Here is a 13,551-nt window from a genome sequence, read left to right as displayed (position 1 = left end):
AGCGGGGGGAGAGACGAGACCCGTGGCACCCTGAAGAGTTGGAAACTTCTGCATAAATGAAAAGCTCAGCAGCGAAACTTCTTTAGATGATCACAGACACACACAATGATGTGCGCACGGGGCCGTGTTGCTGTTTTGCTGATACGTGCGGTATTTTTAAAAATGAAGAGGTCGAGGTGGTTTGAATTCAAGTGCAGATATTTCCTTGATTTTTACCTCAAGTATCCCTTCTTCTAGCCTTAAAAAAAGACCTGGACAAGCATTGCCTTCAAACTTTGAGTTTAACGGAGTGCTGATTCGTCAAAGTTTGTGTGATGAATCTTACGGGAAACGCGCTTTAAAAAAGTATTAGCCAAACCTGATGCAAAGTTGGAAAGGCTTTGGGAGGAAGCGAGGAAAAAGAGATGTTAAAGAATGGGAAAGCTAGATTTTTTGACAGTTGATATGCTCCCTGTGTGGAAATTTGTGAAGTGCACTCTAAGACTCTTCAAAGTACTTAAGGCGGTTGGTGGAGATGCAGAGAGGGGCTTATGAAACGGGACTCTATGCGTCTGGACAGTTCTAAAGAGACATCCTTAAGAGTATGCAGGAACGCGAGCGACAATCAGGCCCAGCCCAGCGTCAGATAAACCTGGGAAAATCACATTAAACACGCATTATGCATGTGGCTACAGGATGGCAAGCAACAAAATGGCTTCTACGCCGGCTCAGACGCTTGCTGCATCAGAAGCTGTCAGCATCATTTCTGACAAACATGATTTACTGTACCACACACACACACACACGAATAAACACTTTGCAGAAATGTCTCTCGCATCCATGCTATATTCACCAAATGGTAACAATGACCGTTACTCTCTTTAGACGCTCAAATGACGTTTGTAGGCAGATTAGAGGTCAATTTGAAACCAGAGACAGATGTGTCCCTGTGTCCTCTAATCAGGCCTTTCAAGAGCAAGAATGCACGGTTTTCTTCTTATTGGCTGCCTTAGGTGGGTTCTTTCAGTTTTCAAAGCGAAGGACTTCTTTAAAAGCCGATGTTAGTTAAAGAGACCTTCCTATATGCAAGTAGGAACACAGAAAAAGAGAAATAGAGAAAGGAAGCGAGAGCGAGGGATTTCTCAGCAGAAAGACAATGATAAATAAACAATTACATGAATAACCTTCTGAAAAGTCACCTGTCCTCCATAAGGAGGCTGTCGACAGCTTGTCAAGGGAAATTAAAGGTTTGTCACCATCATCCATGCACAGAGCCAACAGAATGGAGCTCTTAGAAAATGGAAGTGCTTTTGAGAATATAAAAGGGTTTTTATTCAGGATGTGTATGGATGCAGGCGGTGATTTGCAGTCTCTCAAAGAAGTGCAGCAATACTACAAGTGCAAACCCTCAAAACCATTACTCTATACCCAAATGTGATTTTAATCAGTGGCGTGTTCTGGACTTCTGAAATGGCAAGGAACAGGCCCTTTCTGCATTCAGTGTTTGTTTGTTTTTTTTCCTCCCATCTCTATTGTAAAATCATGTACCAATTATATTTTTAAACACATTTTTTTTTCCCGTATGCTATCCAAAAAACTATACAGCAAACAATAATGCTTTGGTATTGTCATATTGGCATGCTATTTATGTCACATCAGGCATTTTATTATATTTTTTTTAACAATGCTTCAAAAGTAATTACAATAAATACTGTAATACATAATTGTATTTGTTACTACTCTGTTGTTTGTCTATATTAGTAATGTAATTTAAATAATTGAATTTTTTTATATATAATAAATATTCAAAAATAATACATTTTAATTGCATTGATTTATTATCAGCCAGTCATTGTGCTGAAAGGAGATACCGTCTATTTTGTTGTTAGCTCTCACACTCTAGGCAGCTTTAGAATAGAGACACTGTCTTCCGCTGAAACTTTATCCACATCTTTGTTGGACAGTGTTAGTTTATAAAAATGAGCACTTTACTCTTTTTAGGTCATATTTTATAATAATTTTGTTATATTGTTATGCTGTCAAATGATTTCTCATCCCAGTTTATATATATATATATATATATATATATATATATATATATATATATATATATAACCATAACGGTTTATCATCATGCAGCAATAGCAGAAATTAATCAATACTCTCCAATATTTCATTTCAAATTGGAGTTTTAGCCATAAAGGTGCTACAGAGCGTAAACAGAAGAGGGTTTCTATTGCATTCACGGAGGGGGGGTTTGGCACACGGTTCACACTGAGAAAAGAGGCCGCGTGCACAGGTTGAGTGGGCAGGTGCTCGGGTTTTGTTTCGGCTCCAGGTGTGCCTGTTTGGATCAGCAATACAGTGCTCTTTGCACAGGTCCTCAAGATAAAGTGCTAGCCCCCCAGATCACTGAGTCTATAAAAACACGGCATGTAAGATGAGCTTTTACTGCTACTCTGACTTATTTGGGGTTATTACAGTGGCTGTTTTTATTGCAAATAAACAGCTCTGAGCCACTCATAGAGTTGCATTCGAGCTGTCTATTGAATTACATGGTTCCTTGAGCGTTATTTCCTGTCAAGAAAGGCAATTTTTACACACTGTATGATTTAGTTGGTTTCTGCATTGCTGTGTTTTATTTATAAGTTTGAGTTAGACTTATTCAGTAGTTTTGTTGTAGGGAAAACAAAACAACTAGTAAACAGCACTAATCAAATACATGTAAAAGTCATTTCAGGACAAATTAATGTATTATCTTACTGTAGTAACTGTAAAAAAAAAAAAGAACTGTCCACATTATTTATATATATATATATATATATATATATACACACACACACACATTATATATATATATATATATATATATATATATATGTATATATGTATATATGTGTGTGTGTGGATCATGTAATACTAAAGAAATAAGAATACAAGCTGGAGTAATATCTGGAGAAAGTAATCACATGATTAAATTAAAAAATAATAGATTTTAAATTGCAATAAATTTTTACTTACTGTTTTTTTTTTCTGTATTTTTTATCCAAATAATGCAGCACTAATGAGCATAAGAGGCTTCTTTCAAAAACATAAAAACTTTGGAATGGTAGTGTGTGTTTATGCACATTTTACAAAATTTCATGCAGCTTAGAATCTGAATCCAGTTTTCTTTTATCCAGAATGAGGTAATTTACAATTGTGCCATTATTATTTATACTAGTAGTACAAGATAGTTTAGGTTTTTGAAACACAATTTGTGAGCGGATTCATGACACATGTTACCGTCTTTTTTCCTGCATGCCAAATCTAAATACAGAATGGCACACTTTATACTAGAACATGACCATTTATATTTGAAATTGACTCTAAATGCAAACAGGCAGAACTCCGCATACCCCAATCATTTTTGCGGAGAGAACCCTTTTCTTCGAATTTCACACTGTGTATTGTGCTTGGATAAAAATGGAGAGCAGGGAAGAAAAAAATCAATAGCAAAGACATTGCTGGAGGCTTACATATTACATTTTGCATAAACGTCAGACTTAATTTGGCTTTGATCATCATTCCCAAAGATGACTCACTGGAGCCACTATCATTAGCCAATCCTGGGAAAAACCAGACGCTGACAAAGACCAAAGGCTTTGAATCACACTGTCTCCCTTCGGCTCTGTGTTTTTGGATCCGGATTTCTGCACGGTGACTGAGAGGATACCTCGATGTTTATTGAAGTGGACACTTCAAGACCTCCCAGAACTATAGCAGGAAAAAAATGTATAGGACTTTTGAAAAGACCTTATCTTAGGTAGAGATAGAATTATGCATTTTAATTTTATCAGGCACGATTGTTCTTTTATGCTTAATTCATTAGGATTAAAACAGGAAATGTTCGCTTTATATCTTACGATTAAAAAAAAAAGTTCAATCTGTATTAATCAGCCTTTGAGCAATATCCATTTCAACAAGAAAAAGAAGGAGGTTTCTTTTCGTATTTGTGAAAAGATAACTCCAAAACTTCAGTGCACAAAGAACTCGCCCTTGATTTTTATCGTTCTCGTTATAACAACAGTTTCTGTGCAATTGATCAGAGCGAGATCAAGAGACCTTGGTTATAAAAGTCTGTTTAATAATTTTCAAGATTACATTGCTTAGTTCAGTACCTGATTAAAAATCACATTAGCAGGAAGAGAAAAAAAATGAAATGTGAATATTATTAATAGATAGAGGAGCGTCACAGAGAGAAAAAGGAAATAATTTGTCTTCACACACACAATGCCATTGTTCTTGGGACATTCAGAAGTCACTTTATTATTAATGATACTGAGATTTGATAGTTCTTTTTTTAATTCACACAGTCCTCTGATGTCCCATGGATGTGAACACTACAGTATTGTACCCAGACACAAACCTTTACAAATGTTTCACAGGCTTGTATAATTGTGTGTGGTTTTAAAACATTGCCGTAAGTGGTTATGGGAACAATCTGTTGTGATATATGCCCACAAGCGCTGGCGAGCTGTCACCAAACACCCATACACTGCTAATAACACAAGGTGACCATTGAAAGACGTATTCATGGAGGCCTGAGGCGAATGCTGGATTTACTTTCCTCCTCCTCACTCGGCCTCAGAAAACGAGACATCAGTGTCAAAACCGACAACAAATGTGCTTATTTAGAGAGCTTTCCTGGATGTCTGTGGGGAAGAATGCTCCCGGAATGGGTCGCTTCGACTTAATAGTCTAGACTGGGTGCATTATACAAAGACTGGTTTGGGGCTGGGGTGTAACTTTATAGGAAAACATGTGAAGCGGTCTTGAACGCCCCGTCCAGACTTGGCTTCCATGTCCACACATGAAAGCAGCATAAGATGCCATCATATTGGGAGGGTTTGTTATTATTAAAACCAGACCTCTGTGCTGTTTTTGCTGGAGATCAAATCAAACATGTGGATGCAATGGCACATAATCTAAGTGAACAAAAATAGACTGCTGTTTCACCTGGCAGTGTGTCGCTTGTAGACACTTTAATAGATCGCCGCACAGATCCAGGAAAAAGTATTATTTATGACTCTTATTCTTCCTTAGATATATGCAGATAATCTCTGTATATGTTATATTTTGTAGAAGTAATTTGCATTCATTAAGGCAAACTTGAGAAAAATAATGTGTGTGTGTGTGTGTGTATTTTTACAAAGAATAATATATATGTTTCTATTTCAGATTTGTTCACACTTTTTCTCTAAATTTCTCAAAAAAAATTCTCAAAAAAAAAAAAAGAAAAGATCATGCCAAAAATCCTATTGTCATTAAAAATGTAAAATAATTTCTGAAATTCATGGAATTGTTATTTTGCTGCTTATCTTATTTTTTTATAATGACAAAAATGTGTAATAATAATGAAATCAATTATTTTAGAAATTGTTTTAAAAGTTAAATTAAAAAATGTAAGATAAATGATTAAAATATAAGATTCAAATAACACTTTTTTTCTAGTGAATCACTGGACCCCATTGTATGAAGCTGGTGACTGAATTTCAGATGCAGGCATGTGAAATTACTGCTTCATAACGAAGAAATGTATTATAACATCTTTCATCAAAGTGCTTCTCATTACAGTCAACCACTATGATCGAGCATTGTTCATAGATGTGACAAAGAAGAAGAATAACATTTGAACTACAATAGGCCCTGAATCTTACTTAGCGAGTTGCATTAATTCCCAAAAATGCTACATTACAAGTAGTGCCAGACAAAAGACAAGAAAGAACATTTGAGTTTCATCAAGAGCTTCATCAAAAAGCTAATGTGAGAAAATGAATGATCTTCCCCAAGTTATTTTTTCCTCTTTATTATCTGTCTCTAGTGTTCAACTCAAGGTCGCAGATGTGCTGGTATCTAGTCATTTCTAACTATGACAGAGTAAGGACCTCTCACGTTTTAATTGTACTTTAATTTACTTGGCTTGTGTAATTACTTGTGCATTTGCATAGTAACTCCATTACTAGTTTCAGGTGTGAAGTGTCACTCAAAGTTCGAAATGAAGCCTCATGTTTGAAACATCACTGCCGCCGGATGTAGCCTGTGAATGTTCACTCATATGTTTTTGAGTAATGTAGTGTCCTTAATGGCGCTCTTCTCAGCCGGGTTGGAACTGCAAATTAGATTTTTTTAAAAAGGCAAGTTTGACAAGATGGCTTTAGATGCAGGGCTCAACTGTCACGAGAAGTACACTCTGGATAAGATGAAGCGAGGAAATTAAAGTGACACTACCTTTAATAGCACTATAGTGCCTTTTTCCTTGTGTTTAGTGCATTGTTGTCACCCAAATTCAGTACATGAGACTGGGATTTTAGGTGTATCTGTCTGTCTGTGGGGAGGTGGCATCGGTGCAGTAGCGGAGGAGTGCGTGATTATCCGAGGTTCGCTACAGCACAGGCTTAAGAAAGAATCTTCTCACACAGCGCACCTCAGGGAATTGTTAAATGATTGGCCCAGCACTTAATTCAATCACTTAGCGCTTTCTTTCTTTCTCTCCTTTCTCTTGCTCTCTCTCATTCCCACTCCTCTCCTCATTGATCATGGTCATGGAAAAGTGATATTTTGCATATCTGGTTAAGTGCTCTTAACAACCTCGGCTCGTGCTACGTTAAAAATTAATAAATAATAAAAAGGGGTGGGGGTGATCTTGTCAGGGAAGTAATTTGCTTCTCTTGAACCAATGATGGCTTGCACTTTATGTAAATTGGTGTCTAGGGACAACAAAATCTCTCTTAATACACATGCAGACTTCATAACAAAACGCGATGACGAGGAAGGACGAGTTGTGTTTTCTGTGCGAAAGGTCCCTTTGCGCGTGCGTTTTGACTGACACTATCAAAAGCCGTGGTGACATGCTTAGCACGCATTTTTGTATTTGCATTATTTGTTAGTGACAATGTGCAATTTAGAATTATAAAACCAACACTGTAAAAATTTAAAAAAGGATCCTAAATGAAATGGGCCTTTGCTGTTATGGGGTGCAGTGTGAGAGATAAATTGTTAGTGCTTAGTAGTGTTGTAGTCAGAGGTTATATGTTGGGCTTGTTGCTGACAGGCAGCAGCTGAGGAGTGCTGTGTTCACGCCAGACACAGCTCTGAGAAAATGAGTAAGACGAGATGTCTGCTTGTGCCACCACATGGCAATATCACATATCACTAAATTCTAAATTGAATGCCTTTTAAATTCCAATTTAAACTAAAATTATATATTAAAATATAACTGCTGTAAGTAACATATGTTTAAAGAATACATTTACATTTTCAGTCTATTTGATAATGATTTAATCAATTGTTGGATTTTAACTTAATATTTAAATTGATTTAAATATTATTATATATTGTCACAAGTACAACCAACAACCATGTAAAAAAAAAAAAATTCCCGAAAAGCATCTAAAAATATCCTAAATGAAATGGCCCTCTATATATATATATATATATATATATATATATATAATTATAAAATACCTCATTATCTCACAGCATGGTGGAAATTTTGTGGCGGTGTATGAATTCTGGAGAAATTCTGAATTGTGTTAGGGTGGAAGCTATAACTACTAACACCATCCATGCTGCTTTTCAGAGCCAGGATGAGAGTATCGCTCACAGATTTATGAAGAATCCAGAAAAGTGTGTCTTCATAATGGACAGAGGTAAAAAAAAATTCTCAGTGTTTTATTGTAGTAATCCTGTGCGTTATTCGGGCAGACCTTTTGTGTGTGTGTATGCACGCACACGAGTCCCCTGTGTGAGTCTGCATGTGTCTTTCATGTGCCACCATAGATGGCTTCCTCCATACACAACTCCTTTTGTATTGTTTTATTATTTATGCATGGGGCCACTGTTTTAAAATGGGGGGAATAATTTGTATTCAATCTCTGCCACATCTTAAGCAGCCGTTCAGTTCAAACATTTTTCACCACAGTTAAAATATAAAAAGAAAAAAAAAATGACGAAGAAAAGAACCTAAAGAAACGATGAGGCACAAGGGGTGCGGAATATGTGCATCCTCAAATAGATGGAGATGAAAAGAGTGAAAGAGAAACAAATGGAAAAAAAAGCAAAGGGAGAAGACAGGAAAAAACAAAACAAAAAGAAACAATGCACAGTTGAGCTAGTGGAGAATTGTTTTAGATTTCTGAATCTCAAAGCCTATTAAATATAGATTTAACTTTTGGCATCTATAAGGGGAGGGATCTGGAGAGTTCTCACAGGCGATGAGGTGCTCATTGTAGTACTTGCTCCACTCCGTGTGTGTGTGTGTGCATGTTTATGTGGTTTATGAGGACACATTTGTATAATGACATATGACAGAGAGGTATTACAATATGAAGGTGGTTTATGAGGACACTGCCTATGTCCCCGTAATTCAAAAGGCTTAAAAAACATACTAAATTGTGTTTTTTTGAAAATCTAAAAATGCACAAAGTCTCCTGTGAGGGCTAAGTTTAGGTGTAGGGTTGGTGTAGGGCAATCGCACACACAGTTTGTTCAGTATAAAAACCATTACGCCTATGGAGAGTCCCCATAAACCACAAAAACCAACGTGTGTGTGTGTGTGTGTGTCTGTGTGTGTGTGTGTGTGTGTGTGTGAAAAATCCAGATGAACAGCCGCCAAAATGAACTGTTGTTGCACAGCCATTCCATCTAGAAAGCTGTTCGCGATGTGGAGAGACCCCTCCCTGTTACGCTCATGTCCACACACACAAACACATTTAGAGTAGAAGAGTGTCTATTTTAGTCTCTCATTCATGGTGTTCTGGATACCTGTGCATGTCACTTGAGACTACAGCTCAGTCTATTACTGCACAACAAAACACAATCAATGGATTATAACCATAGTTGAACTTGTGAATATTACGATCTTGTTAATTCTGATGTTACTGTATGGCAGAGTTGGTTGCAGTAGTATATAATCTTAGTTTAAATTGCTATCATGACTGTTTATATTAAGTGCAAACATGCTTTTTTTTTTTTAATCGCAAAGTAAATTATGATCATGTGTAATTATGTGTATTATTATATATTATGTAAATTAGGTTATTTATAGCCGTAAAAAGTAATAATATTTAAAATATTAAAATATATATACAAATTATATTTAATAATATTATTTAATTTTCTACAGATTATTTTATCAAATGATGGAGAAGACTTTTAAAACCATGTATATATGCATATATACATATACGCATACACTACCATTCAGGGTCGGTACTTTTTTTTTTCTTTTTTGGAGAAGTTTATTCTTTTATTCAGTAAGGATGCATTAAATTGATAAAAGTGGCAAAGACATACATTATTATATAACATTATTTTAGTACTATTTAGTACATATTTACTTGTTTATTTTTTATGACATAAAAAGATTCAAGTGTTACAGTTGTGCTATACCAAATCATGGTACTCTGTGCAACTATTGTAACCTAGCGTTCACACAGACTTATTAATTAATTTATTTATTTATGTAACTGAGCTTCATATTTCCTTCACTGAATCAGTTGCTAAAACAACTGAAATTACACTAAATCAGTGAGTTCACTTTTCAGGCTGGTGTCAAAAAAAATTGTCTGTCATATTCAAAGTTCATAACTTCAGAGTATAAAATGGATTTGTTTCTGATTATCTTGAATCTCATATTTATTTATTTATTTTTAACATTCATGGCACATTCAAGGTGGTAGCGATTGGATTTTAAATTAGAACTGCGAAACTCAATTTGTCCTTCCATCATGTTATGCTCACATTGTGTTTCCGTCCTTAAGGAAGACAGGAAGAAAAGAGAGGCAAAGTAAAATGGGAGCTGTCAGGGGAAAGGCAGGGGTTGATTTGTGCTGAAAAGTAAAACAAAAGAGTTCAGTAATGGCCGAGCTCAGAGCAGCTGATTATCTGCTGTCTTGTCAAGATAATACCATAGATCAGAGGTATTTCTTTATTCAAATGATATGCCTGCATCTGCACTCAACTGGAGGCCATCAGCTCTCAGCGAGCAGGCAGACGACATTGAACACCCCTCCCCTGGGTCACGCAAGCTGCCTTTCGCCTCTCTGTGAGCGTGGAGAAACACAAACGTAAAATTGATATCACAATAATGCCCTCTCCATGTCCTCTGTGTCCATCCGGAGCACTGCTGCACCCTGAACTGACAGACCTGAGAACGCTACATTGAGACTCCAGCTCTCTCGCCCAATCAGGGTCACACACTTTTCATGATATGAAAAGCCCCACAGCCCAGCGTGCGAGGGCTGGATCAAATGCTAGCAATTAAAACAGCAGCATATGGTATAGTGTATTAATAATGCTTTTGTGTGTATGAGTGTATATATTGTAAATGAGGGGAACTCGTTCAGACTTATTGTTTTATATTCATAGCCATATGTTAGTTATAACTGTAGTTACATGGCTATTTAAGATAAATATTCAGAAGAATTTGAATGTGTTCCATTTAAAATGTATATAAATTTAATTGACTTATTAATTTCCTTGTATATCCCCCTAAAGTAAAACAAAATATATATAAAACATTTATTTTATGATTTTTGTTTGCAAGAACAAAAAGAAGGTATTTGTACAGGAAGGGGAAAAAAACAAACACTTATTTTCTGTAGCTTTTTTAGACATTATACCGGATCCTGGACTTTTAAGGAATAATGCCTGGCTTTTAAGACTGACTTTAACTATACGTTGCAGTCCTGAGTTATCAGTAGGTTACGTCACTTAGCCCGGCTAAGTGTCACATATATCTCAGTGGGCTGAACTGATCGCCTACCTCTTGTCCTTTAGAAATGTACAGTAAATGAAAATAAGGAGTTAAAAAATGTCTGTCTATTTTCAGCAACTTGGAGTTCAGCCCTTGTTCTATGTGATGTAGCTTGGAAACACTTTGGTGGACTGTAGACTGGTCTTTCCTCAGGCATCTTGTCCAGGAGGAGTTAACCTTTAGAGATGCTCAGATGAGGAGAGTGCTTTTATTCAGCGTGAGCCAGGTCTCCTCGGGGATTTCAAACCATTTACTTAGATGAGTCCAGTAATGCCTTGCAAATATAATGAATAAATATAAGTTAATTCTGCGGCATTACTTTTTAATAAAGAAATGATCATTTGTAGTCGCCTCTGCACTTTAATCTGTTTCTGCAGTTTAGTGGTTTGTTGTGAAATGTTTTAAATGGAGGATAATGTTAATCCATGCTAAAATCTTAATGGCAAATTGAGTGAATTAAAAACGAATCTATACTGAGAACAGAACTGACCCATGCTATCGATCTATCTATCTATCTATCTATCTATCTATCTATCTATCTATCTATCTATCTATCTATCTATCTATCTATCTATCTATCTATCTATCTATCTATCTATCTATCTATCTATCTATACAGTAGCTTGGATATTAAGTAAACATTACTGATTAGTTTACTTTTTAAGTATCATAATTTTACTGCATCATTAAAACAATTTCTGAAGAAATATGCATGCTTTGTGAGTATAAACTGGTCAGTGAGCTGATGGTGGTGGTAACCTCCTCTGCTCCGCAACAAGCCTCCAGCACAGAGCCCAACTGTGTTACATGCAAATTCAGGTTTGGGTTCAGCTTTTTTATTTGCATGATCATATGCAAATGTTCTAATTAGCACATTGTCTGGTTTGACTTAATAGTCAGCATTTCTGACAGTGTTTAACGAGAGTGTTTATTCTGTTCAGGGTCTGGATACTGGCAGGAAGACAACGGTAACAATTTACCCTGAACTACCAGTAGACACCACTGACTCTTTCCACTGTTAGATAATTATTCCAACATCTCTCTCTCTCTCTCTCTCTCTCTCTCTCTCTTGTTTACACATCAGTATAGCATCAAAAACATGCTCTTCAGTTAATGCTAAATTAATTATGGTATCCAAAAAAAAAGGTTGTTTTTGGATAGTGTTATAGTAAAACTCCATTCAGACAAGCAAGGGATTAAACCACCACATTTAAACTAAACAAAGATGCGACGCTACTATAAAAGAAGTAAGCACACTTTACAAGGACAAAGGATCAAAATGATAATATTCCAAGGCTCATTTCTTGGATATCAGAGGTGATTGGTTGATTAGACTTTTCACCCCACTGAGGATCTGTTTTAATAGCTTCATAATGCTGTCATCGACTAAGATGGGTAAAACTCAACCAATTAGAATTGTAATAAGGCTAATTAACAAAACCAAAAAAAGAGAGAGAAGAGAAAAGAATAGTGGGGGTTTAAAAGAAAAGGGGGGCAATGACAATCTTGATAATTAACATTTTCTCTTATTCAGGGGCCCTCACCATCTCATAATTTATGCATGTCTTCGAGGCATCACAACACCTTGTCTCATCAACAACGCCCCCCTTCCGAACTCATTGAAGCTGGGGGCAGAGATTTTTATGAATATCTATGTTAATTTCCTAAAAATCAATGCACACCGAACTGCTTCAGGTTTCCGTTTTTGTACATGGCCATGTCAAAACTACAGAGACCAGTCAAGCATATGCAAATATACACAGTTCTTTTCAAGACAAAACCAGCTTTTCGGGCTGAGTCACCATCAGGAGTGGGTGCAGGTATCACTGCCATGCCGTTTAAACATCAATTCATCAATAATTTGCAGAAACGGTTTTAGAGTGAGGCCAGTCTCCCCATGAGGAGACTGCTCTGCTCATCGCCTCGGGTCATTCCAGAAATTTCACTTAAGGAGCCCCGCATACAGACCCAACACCATATGGCTGGCAACCCACAGCGAAGGCTCCCTCTCTCTTGCTCTCTTCCCACCTCTATTTATCTTTTCTTCTTTTCACTTGCTCTGGTATATGTGTGTAAAGCGTGTAGCTGTTTTCATGTTTTTGTTTCCTTCCCAAACCTGACATCCCATTGCTCTCAGGCAGGGCCTGTCACAGTTTGAGAGACGGCAACGAAAGCAAAACCGAACAAAAAGGACAGCAGGTAGCAAAACATCCCCTGCAAGCAAAGCTAAAGCCACCAGGTCGCTTTGCTGGTGTTGCTGCCATATGGTAACCTCAGGCAAAGCATGCTTTCTGTTTACCTGCTCTATGCAGGGTCATGTCAGCTTAATTTCTGCTTAACCGCGACATGCTTCTGGTGCCAACCTGTCCACATCATCCCCCCGCAACAGTCTCAGCCTCTCCTGAGCAAAGGATTGTGGATGAATCAGGGCACATGCATGGAGTAGTTTCTGACGTGTTTTTTTTTTCATCATTAGCTGACTTGCTTCCAGAGAAGTAACTATATATTGTAAAATGCCAAATTTAGAGTGTTAAAAACGTAATGCATATGGTTGAGATATTGTACCCAATCCACATTCTGTATTTTGCCCAGAATTTGATCTTAAAGGGATAGTTCACCCAAAAATGAAAATTCTGTCAATTCTGTTGTTCCAAACCTGTATGACTTATTTTGGTCTGAGGAACATAGATGATGATATTTTGAAAATTGTCTTTCTTTAAGGTTTTGTTGTTGTTTTGTTTTGAAACAATAAAAGTCAATGGGGTCCAATGGGG

Source organism: Barbus barbus, assembly GCF_936440315.1.
Source record: "Barbus barbus genome assembly, chromosome: 16".
Classification (NCBI taxonomy): domain Eukaryota; kingdom Metazoa; phylum Chordata; class Actinopteri; order Cypriniformes; family Cyprinidae; genus Barbus; species Barbus barbus.
The sequence above is the reverse complement of the archived record's forward strand: the minus strand, read 5'-3'. Positions refer to the sequence as shown.